At 40.4% G+C, this 10,730-nt stretch overlaps 1 long non-coding RNA gene across 5 annotated transcripts; it reads right to left on the minus strand.

The window, feature by feature from the left end:
- Nucleotides 1-6,386: 6,386 nt before the first annotated feature.
- On the minus strand, nt 6,387-10,126 carry LOC125513169 (uncharacterized). Of its 5 annotated transcripts, XR_007285715.2 has the most exons (6): nt 9,794-10,126; nt 8,714-9,336; nt 8,566-8,624; nt 7,294-8,489; nt 7,120-7,204; nt 6,387-7,046 (listed from the first exon to the last, which is right to left on the minus strand). It is a non-coding gene; the product is annotated as an uncharacterized LOC125513169 (long non-coding RNA). The 5 variants fall into 5 exon arrangements; XR_007285713.2 differs by having other exon boundaries at nt 7,294-8,624; XR_007285714.2 differs by having other exon boundaries at nt 8,566-9,336.
- Between the last annotated feature and the right edge of the window lie 604 nt (nt 10,127-10,730).

Genomic DNA, 10,730 nt, shown 5'->3' on the forward strand with positions numbered 1-10,730 from the left:
TATTATCTTGGGATGCATTGGGCATCCCCAAGCTTGAGATTTTGTTTCTCCTTAATTCCTTTTATATCATGGTTTCCCTAAATCTTAAAATTTCATCCACACAAAACTCAACAAGAACTCGTGAGATAAGTTAGTATAAATCAATGCAAAACCCTATCATTCTCTACTGTAGAAAATCACTAAAATTATTATTTAACATTGCATACTAAATTCATCTACATATTTAATAGTCCTATTCTAAAATAGAATCATTAAACAAGCAAACATATGCAAACAATGCAACCATAACAGCAATCTGCCAAAACAGTACAGTCGATAAAGAATGCAAGAACATTCATACTTATATAACTCCAAAAATTCTGAAAATTACCACACTGTATAAAATTTATCATAGCTTATTGTGCAAAAAGTTTCAACATTTTATCACGTTCTGAATTTTCCAGAGAATTTTTGCAACAGCGGTGAACTTTTTATTTTGAAACAGCAACATGTATACTTGCAAAAATAAGCATGGTAAAGGCTATCCTTGACATTTTTGTTGAAAAGAAAGACACAAAATATTATTCTAAATAACAGAAATCAAATCAAAACAAAAGAAAATGATGCTCCAACTAAAACACATATCACGTGACAAATAAAAATATAGCTCCAAGTGAGGTTACCGATATTGTTGAAGACGAAAGAGGGAATGCTTTCCGGGGCATCCCCAAGCTTAGTTTCTTAGATGTTCCTTGAATATTACCTTGGGGTACCTTGGGCATCCCCAAGCTTAGGGTCTTTTCACTCCTTATTCTCCTCATATCGACATCTCACCCAAAACTTGAAAACTTCAATCACACAAAACTTAACGGAACTTCGTGAGATAGGTTAGTATGTTAAAGAGCAAACTATTTCACTTTGGTACTGTCAAATAAAAGATTCATAATTGTTTCCACACAATGCCTACTGTAGCATATCATTTCCACAATTTATATTGAGCAATATAAGCCATAGAAACTAGGAACCAAGCAAACTATGCATTGAAAACAGAATCTGTCAAAAACAAAACAGTCTGTAATGATCTGAACAACAACCATACTTCTGCTACTCAAAAAATTCTGCAAAATTAGGAAATCCTGGGAAATTTGTATATCAATCTTGTGCAAGAAGAATCAGGATTTTATTATGCTTCTGTAAGAAATGAAAATTATTTTATTGGGTGCAAAATTTTCTGTTTTCAGCAAGATCAAATCAACTATCACCATAGACCATCCCAAAGGTCTTACTTGGCACTTTATTGAAACAAAAGCTATAAAACATGATTAATACAGTAACCTAATCATACAAATACAAAAACAGTAGGTAAAAGTGTTGTGAAGTTTCCCAACAAGCGCTTTTCTTTAATGTCTTTTAGCTAGGCATGATGATTTCAAAGGTGCTCACATAAAAGTAAAGAATGAAACATAATGGGAGCATCATGAATCACAAGTTCCTCTCTCATAAAATTTTCAGTAGCATCATGAATGAATTCAACAATATAGCTATAACATAAAGCATTCTTTTAATGATCCACAAGCATAGAAATTTTGTTACTCTCCACATATGCAAATTTATTCTCATGAATAGTAGTTGGAGCAAACTCAACAAAATAGCTATCATTTGATTGGAAATTAAAATCATGATGACAAGTTTCATGGTTATCATTATTCAATATAGCATACATGTCATCACCAAATCATCATAGATAGCAACTTTGTGATCATAATCAATTGAAACCTCTTCCAAAATAGTGGATTCATCATTAAATAAAGTCATGACCTCTCCAAATCCACTTTCATCAATATAATCATCATAAATAGGAGGCATGCAATCATTATAACAAATTTGCACATCAAATCTTGGGGGACTAAAAGTATCATCTTCACCAAACATAGCTTCCCAAGCTTATGGTTTTGCATATCCTTAGCATCATGAATATTCAAAGAATTCATACTAACAACATTGCAATCATGCTCATCATTTATACCAAACATTCTATTGAATTCTTCTTCTATCAATTGAGCACAATTTTCCTTTCCATAATTTTCATGAAATACATTATAAAGATGAATAATATGATGCAACCTTAATTCCATTTTTTGTAGTTTTCTTTTATAAACCAAACTAGTGATAAAACAAGAAATCAAAAGATTCAATTACAAGATCTAAAGATATACCTTCAAGCACTCACCTCCCCGGCAATGGTGCCAGAAAAGAGCTTGATGTCTACTACGCAACTTGTTCTTGTAGCCTTGTGTTGGGTCTCCAAGCGCAGAATTTTGTAGGACAGTAGAAATTTTCTTTCAAGTGGATGACCTAAGGTTTATCAATCCGTGGGAGGCGTAGGATGAAGATGCACTACAAGAGATTGGGCCTACTATCACGAGCTAAGAAATGTCATGAAACATTCATAAAAGTCACAAAATACCCATATGTGACATTATTTGGGCGTCACGAGCATCGTCACGGAATCCCCGTCACAGATTACTCCTAGTGACGGCGTACGCACAAAACGTCACTCAACATGGGACCTTCAGTGACATTCGACGTCACTGGATTTTCGATGGCCCAATACACATTGTATTTCTAAATGGGCCGAGCCTGATAATTTGGTGGATTTACATTTTATATCCATTTTCTAGGCCATGGACAATTTGCTGCCCAATATTGTTTGATTGGGAATTTGTTGGGCTATATCCATTTTCTGCCAATTATTTTTCTTTCTACTCATTCAATCCATCTTACTATTGTCAACACATAATATTTTTGCTTCATATGGCAGGCAATTAATGACAACTTGCCTATTTCACAACACACATCACGATCATAGTTTTTATTAAAAGAACATCACAATCATAGTTCACATGCTACATAAGCCGAAATAACACAAGTTACATAAACCTGATGAAACAAGTAGCAGTAATGGGCACTAAGGACTATATTAACAAATGAGTATTGTCTTGGCTTCCAAACATAATTGTATAGCTTTCATCTTCATCAAAGCAAGGAACACTTTTTGGTCATCTTTTCTCCTAATTTCTTGAAGGCAACTAAAGTTGTTGTAACCCTTCTTTGTCCATCATGACTTCTTCAAAGATGACTTGCATATCATCATGTCAAAATCTAGCATAGGATTAGAATTGACAACAAACTCGTAAACAGATCAAAAGAAGAGGGCATGCTGTGATTATAAGGCTAGTAGTGACTTGTTATATCGTGCATGTGCAGCTAATTGACTTATAACCACATTACAACTATCAGCACATATATTAAACCATGTAGATCCATTACTTGCGGGCAATAGCAATTTTTGTTTATCTACAATGGGAAGACAGAGAGGGGAGGTGAGCAATCTCACTGGTACCTGTTAGCATCTAGAGAGAACGACATCTGTTTCAGATTATGCTCGAATCTGGCATGAGCGCCACTCCAGCTGCAAAACAATCACCGTTTGAGGGGTCTAATCACACAAGGAACAAACTCGTCACCTATGTAGCACTATGGCACACATGCCACAATGCAGAACCGTGTACGGTGTGGATTGTAACAATCTAATAATTTGGAACAACATGACTAAGGAGGAAGATGGAGTCGCAACTACCGTGCGTTGTTGCATCCGGATGGAGGGAGTGTTGCATTGTTCATCCTGCATAGAGAGGAATGATGTTAGATTGGGATCCTGTGAATTGCAGGCAAAGATGAACTAGAGGCAGCAGGAATAGGGCTTACCTGTAGAGACGAAAAAAACACGACGATAGCTGGATCATCGATGCCTCATAGTTCTCTGCTGCTACTCAGTGCAGGTGATAGCCATCATCATCCACCTCGCGACTGGCACCCGTACCACGAGTGAGATAGGGGAAAAGTGGATCTGGACTGGCGAGGAAGACGGTGTGGCGGTTTCGTTGTTCGTGACAGCCATATCCGTGTGGCGTCAGCTCCGAGTGCCATGACGATCTGGCCGGGCGGTGATGGCATCCGGGGTGGTCAGATCGGTTGTAATCTTGAAGGTGGATGAACACCCAGTCGTCGGCCTTCGCAACTTGCAGGAGGGGGTGTGTTTGAGAACGCTGGGGTGAAGGAGGAATTTGGTTTGTCGCTCGCAGCCGAGGTTGACGCCAGTGCCGAATGTAGATTTCAGCACGGTGGCAGTGGCGTCTAACCAAGATAGAGATTTGGTTTTGTACTAGGAAAATTGCCCGTGCGTTGCAACGGGAGACAACGAGTAAACAATGGGATACAAGCCGGCTTCACAGTAGGGTTTAGTACTTCTATAGGGGGCCACCATCGAGGTGGGCCGTTGGTAAGTAGAAGCGACTTAACTTGGGCAAGCACAAATTGTAGTTGAGAAGGACGACCCGGTCCGGGGAATACCAATGGCACGGTTGCAAGCAGTGGCAATAGAGCTCTAAGCTAGTCATCAACCCAGGCAACAGCGTGCTAGAAATTTTCAAGACTTCTATTTTTGTACCGAGTGAATTTATATGTATCATAGTGAGGATTAATAAAGTTAATAGTATCTAACATTAAAAGGTGGTATCTTATTCTTTTCGTATGTAAGCACTTCATCTACTGATCCCACCTAAACAAGAGAGTGACTCATCACCTCAGCTGCTGATCCCAGGGCAGCTTAATACATCGTCGAAAAGATACATTAGTACCTGACGAAGTGATGATCATCGTGATAATTGAAATGACAAACATACTGCTTCTCATACAGGTTACTGATCTATTAAGATCGTCGTACAACAAAGAAAGAAAGGAAATTTGTGTACCAGATCATCTTGTGATGCAAAGAATATATCCTAGCACCTATTAGAGACACCAGCCTATCCATTTCCCAGTATCGCTACTTCGTTCGTTTCTATTCGATGCCGATATTCACAAAACAGTTTCTTCCTGTGGTTAAATGCTAAACAAAAAAATATCGTCCCATCTCATCAGTTGCAGCTTATTAACGACTCGTAGTATGAGAAACGAAATATCAAACTGAGCAGGAAAAGTGGTTAATATTGTCAGTGGAATAGAGGTAACTCTACCAGTCCCCAAAAGATCAAATGGGCATTTTTTTTTCTTTTGGAATCAATAGAAAAAATTATCACATGATATGTTAATCAAAGTGATATTATTTTGATGTCGACTGTTCAATCAAACATAAAAAAAGGAGTAGAGGAGAATTAGTTCTCACCGCTCCATCTCTATCTACAACTCTGAATTACTGTGGATAGTGAACAGTGTAATGAGACATGAACCGGTGCCCTAATTAGGTCTAGATTATTATAACATCACAAGGATACCATGGGTCAACCAAAAAGAACAGCCACATAACATGGACTAATGCTAATGCAAGCATGAGACATATGCACACGCAAGTTATCCAATATCATCTCGAGATGCAAGAATATATGATAACATCTGTCAGAGATACTTGCCTATCTTGAGATGCGATAACATATGGTAACATCTGTTAGAGACACCTATCAATCCATTTTCCCAGAAACGCTACTTCGCTCGTTTTAATTCGATGCCGCTATTTACAAAGCAGTTCTTTGTATCGTTAAGTACTATACAAACAAGAAAATAGGTGCTTGTTCCATATCAGTTGCTGCTTATTAACAACTCCCTGTATGAGAAACAAAAATGTCAAACTGGGCAGGGAAGGTAGTTAATCCCATTAGTGACATATAGGTAATTACTCCAGGGTCTAGAAGCTCAAATGCGGTTAGGTTTTCCTTTTGCGATAAATATAGAAAATATAACAGGATGCATTTGTGTACTGCTGAATGCCGAAGCTTAAGCATACGGTGCTGCCTTTTCCAAGCTAGTTGAAATCTACCAGATGCACTAAATTTTACCTTTATGCAGAAGCCAGAAAGATCACTGAAAGCAGAAAAACAGATTTAGTACATACTCATTTCATTTCTACTACATTTCTAGCAAGGCAAAAGAACAAATTTATGTGTTAAAGCAAAATTAGAACATGTTCCCAAGAGAAGGAATGAATCAGTGAGATCGAAGGTGCCACGAATATTAAAGCCTTAACAGCTCCTGTGAAGTTGTTCTCTACCATATGAAAGGGCAAGTATTATTAGGTTGCAGTCAATACCAGTTTGGTTGATACCATCCAATGCTTCATGATTTGCGTATAGTTTTTCTTATAGAAATGCACAGAAGAGTCACTCTAAATAGAGGTGAACAATATTTATTTTCAAAGATCTTCATGGAAGTTCAAGCATCGCAGCAGTTAATGATTGAACAACTTCATGGCTTATTACAAGTCTAGGAAGATAACTTCATATGGCACAATATAGGTGAATAACTAAGCAAAATAAACAGGTATCTTGTATTTTGCTGCAAATGTTCAAGCATGTAAATCTGTAAATGGATAGGCATTGGAGTAGTATCCCGAAATAGAGTAAAAATAACTTCTTATTTACAATTCTAGGATTTGATACATCACCCCTGTGAAGAACAGACATCATCACTGTAACAAACAAACACAGCGGATCTTATCAAACAGCTTTTGGAAATGTACACCGATGTTTAAGAAAAGCGTAGTTAAACCTTCTAAACTAAAGATTGTGACTTTTTTCAATAAAGAAACAACAATCCCTCTATAAGTTGTCAGAACTCAGAACAATTGGACCAAGGAACTTCTAACAAATAACAAAACCATCTACAATAGCAATCACGACCTTCAATCCTAACTCTGCAATGTTGAGCAAGATTTTATCTATGCAGTTTGCACCTCATCCTATGCGTACACAAGATCTCTCTTTATGTCACCAACTTTAATGTCTGCAGATCCAGCTGTTGACATTGCACTCCCCAGATGCTTCCGCAACTCTGCTCCACAAGGAGGAGACGGGGTGGAGGTGGGGAGCTGCTGCTTCTTCGATCCAGCGCTCCATGGGAGAGGACAAAGGAGGACGGGGCTCCGCCTGCCACGCCCATCCTCGCCTCCCTCTATATTCATAGGTGCTCGACCCCGCCGCCCTCTCCCTCCACGAGAACGCCGTGATCCGGGGCTTTGCAAGATAGCTTGTCAGCCAATATGGATGTACATTGACACGACAAAAAAAACAGTAATTATGTTCATACCTTGTGAGTTATATATATTCTAAGTAGACTATAGATGACAAAGAATCGAAGCTTCTGTGCATACTCATTATTCAGTAAACTTGTCCTGTAACAGGTTAATATTGTGTCATTATAGAACTTGGTACAGTTTAGTAACAGAAATGATCAACCAGATGATCTGCAAGAGCAGACTACCTTATCAGATTTTAGTGCCTACATGACTCTCTTTCTTTGCAGCTGGTAACTTAATTATAACGGTAATGCAGCACACGAAACGAAACTCAATCAAGGTAATACATATGCTCCCCTCTGCGCCTTTAACTACTAGAACAAAAGAAGAAATAGTAGTTAGCTTGATGTAAAATCCTGACTAAAAAGAAGAAATAACAGTCAACTCAATGTAAAAAACAATTATGCTGCAGAAATACAAATAGAAGTTATGGAAGGCTAACCAGTTATTCCTTCCCACTAAGAAAATCTGTAGCACTATCAACCATAAGCATTGCATTATTACATACAGCTAAACTTAACAACAGAAAGATCTATGCTTTAGTTTTACTTGATTTTTGTTAGCAAGTAAAACTGTTGGAAGTGTAGCCGTACCATGCCAGCTCTACATGGACCAAATAAACCACAGTAAGCTGATGTTAGCTATCATTGGGCCTGTTCCGGACAACTCCGCTTCATCAAAATCAGTTTCACTCCACCAAATCCACTTTGGAGCAGTTTCATACATAAGTTGTAGCACTACCAAACAGAATATTTGGTTTCCGTCTAACTCCAACTTCAAGAATGGGAAATCTGGTGGAAAGGATCTATTTGATTGGATGAGGGAGGAGAAACGAAGGGGTATCCACTTACTGGTGGCAGTGGTGGGTAATTGTCCCCCAACTCCAGCTTCTAGAGTTTTTTGGAGCACCCCCTAAAGAGCTTCGTAGAAAACTAAGAGTTGTACCTCAGATTCTAGTTTTTTTGAGGAGTGGCATATCGTGGAGCTACTCCGTTTGGCTTGCGTTTTCTGGAGTAGAGCTAAATTTTAAGGAGCAGAGTAGGCCCCAACCGGCTCATTATAAACATATCCATGGGTGTACATATATTCAAAAATTCAGATAACAAATAGTTGTATCATATCAGTGTTTCCCTACAAAAAAGAAACCGTATCATTGAACATATTGGATCCGATCTTCACCAAGTGGTAGCTCAGACTGCCTTGTACAAAGTTTGCAACCAGTAATCGGAAGTCCTATACAAGTAAAATGTACAAGAAATTGCATACCAGCACCCGAGTCCAGTAGCATTGGACTCTGCCTTGTATGCTGAGCTTATTGTTTGCAAGTGACTGAAAGTATTACCATCACCATTGGAGTGTATCCAGATTCAGGCATGTGTATCTATTACACCTCAAATATAAAATTAGCTTCCATGCAAAAGAAAAACTTAGCTTAAACAAATTGTACTCTAAAATACCTAGTATTGTACTATTTTGAAGATCTCTGGAGCAGGTTTTTCATTCCTTGGTCGTGTGTCTAAGTGTACAAATTAATTAGGTCATACCACTCAATTATAATCAAACAAATTAGTGTAATCTATGGGGTGGGAGTGAAGTACCACTCACCGAAGCATAGGAACAGCTTGGGTAATGACGTCATTGACAAGTACAAATCACAATGTCAAAGCACATCTGGGATCGCCGCATCTGCCTGCTCACTATTTGAAGTGTGCTCTTCGCTGCAGCATACAGTGGTCACCAGGACGCGGAGGGCTATCTCCCCTATCTATATATTGTACATTCAGATACCAAAATCCTTGAATGGCATAGACATGACCTCCAAGAGAATCATTGAAAAAGTCTTACTATCCTCCTTATTTCTGCATGTATGCCAACACAAACATGAACACCACGTCCAGTGATCCCTCCATCAGCTCAAAAGGCCATTCCCTGTTTATGACCTCTATTGGAAGCCCGCCTCAGTCCGTCGATGCATCGGCTGAGACTGAGCTGCTCGTCAGTGCTTGCCAAAGGCGGCTCCATCTTTTTGGTGAATAGAAATCTCAGATGTCAATGGGTGCATGGTAGCAGATGTGCCAGAGAGAGGGCTGCTTCAGGGCAATCTTATTGGGTGTCAGCAGTCAACTCCAACCTTAAGAAATAACATCTATTATAGAGCAATTAACAAAATGAACCAGCTATCTTAACTGACGCCGAACCCTGTCGTTGCTTGTCGATGCCTCAAACACCTGCAACATGTAGCAGAAAAATCAGAGAAGGAAGGGCAGCAGCAGCTCCTCCGATGCAAGCGTTGGCTGCCATCATGGGACAGTAGGGTGGGATGCAACAGAGCACAGATCAATTAACACATAAATTGTACCAAACAATTGAGCTCAAATAGTAGTAAGTTGATGAGCAGGGGAGGCACATGGACCTCAAACAATGCCCATTTTTTGTTCATATTTCAGTAGCAGCTCCCTAAATTCCAGATTGAACAATTCAACTAATAACTGCAGTTCAGTCAGACATCAATTCAACTAACAAATTCATGGTTAACCTTGCTGTTCAATTCAAGGAACAATCAACACATATCAACAAAATTGACCTCAAACAGTAGCCAATTGAGCCCAAACAGTGGTAAATCTAATCAAGAGCAATGCCTCAATGTCCACGAACAAGAGCAGAGAGAGGAGGGAGCGAACTCACCTGAAGACCAGAAGGATGAAGCTCCATGGGTGGTGCTTCCCGAGCTGCAGAAAGGCAAGGTCGACCCCTCCTTCCTCAAGCATCCAATCCACTTCCCCGCCGCTCGTCGCGCCCTCTCCTTCTCCCTGCCACTCCTCCTTCTTTCTATCTCTCCCCTCACCACTGTCTCTCTCACTGGTGCAGCGCCACCGTATCCAGTCTCCGCCGGAGCTCGTCATCTCGCTCGGAACCGGCGAGGAACGCCGCCGCCATGAACTTCGAGTTGAAGCCCCGCCGTTGGTGTTGGAAACGAATATTTTGGCAATGCAACTCGATGTATTGATCGGTGCATAACGTACGTATGTAGGTGGGCCACAACCTCAACTATACAATGAGTAGGAGGTAGACCGGACTATACAATATACATGCACAAACCATATATTCAACACCCCCCGTAGTCGAAGCGTCGCCGGAAACGCAAAGACTGGACGAACTCCTCGAAAACAGAAGTAGGTAGTCCTTTTGTCATAACATCGGCAAACTGTTGCGCCGTTGGGACGTGGAGGACCCAGATGCGCCCAAGGGCCACCTGCTCATGAACAAAGTGTATGTCGAGCTCAACGTGCTTCGTTCGTCGATGATGGACCGGGTTGGCGGAGAGGTACACGGTGGAGACGTTGTCGCAGTAGACGAGTGTGGCCTTGTGAACATCACAAAGCAACTCCTGGAGCAGCTGATGAAGCCAAGAGCATTCGGGAACGGCGTTAGCCACTGCCCGATACTCTGCCTCGGCACTCGAGCGAGAGACTGTGGGCTGTCGCTTGGAAGACCAAGAGATCAGAGACGGCCCAAGGTAGACACAGTACCCCGAAGTGGAGCGCCGTGTGTCTGGGCAGCCAGCCCAGTCCGCATCAGAGTAGGCGACGAGGTCGGTAGAGGCGGAGGCCGTTAGTGTAAG

This window comes from Triticum urartu, chromosome 6A, assembly GCF_056163025.1.
Source record: "Triticum urartu cultivar PI428250 chromosome 6A, HENAU_Tu73, whole genome shotgun sequence".
Lineage (NCBI taxonomy): Eukaryota > Viridiplantae > Streptophyta > Magnoliopsida > Poales > Poaceae > Triticum > Triticum urartu.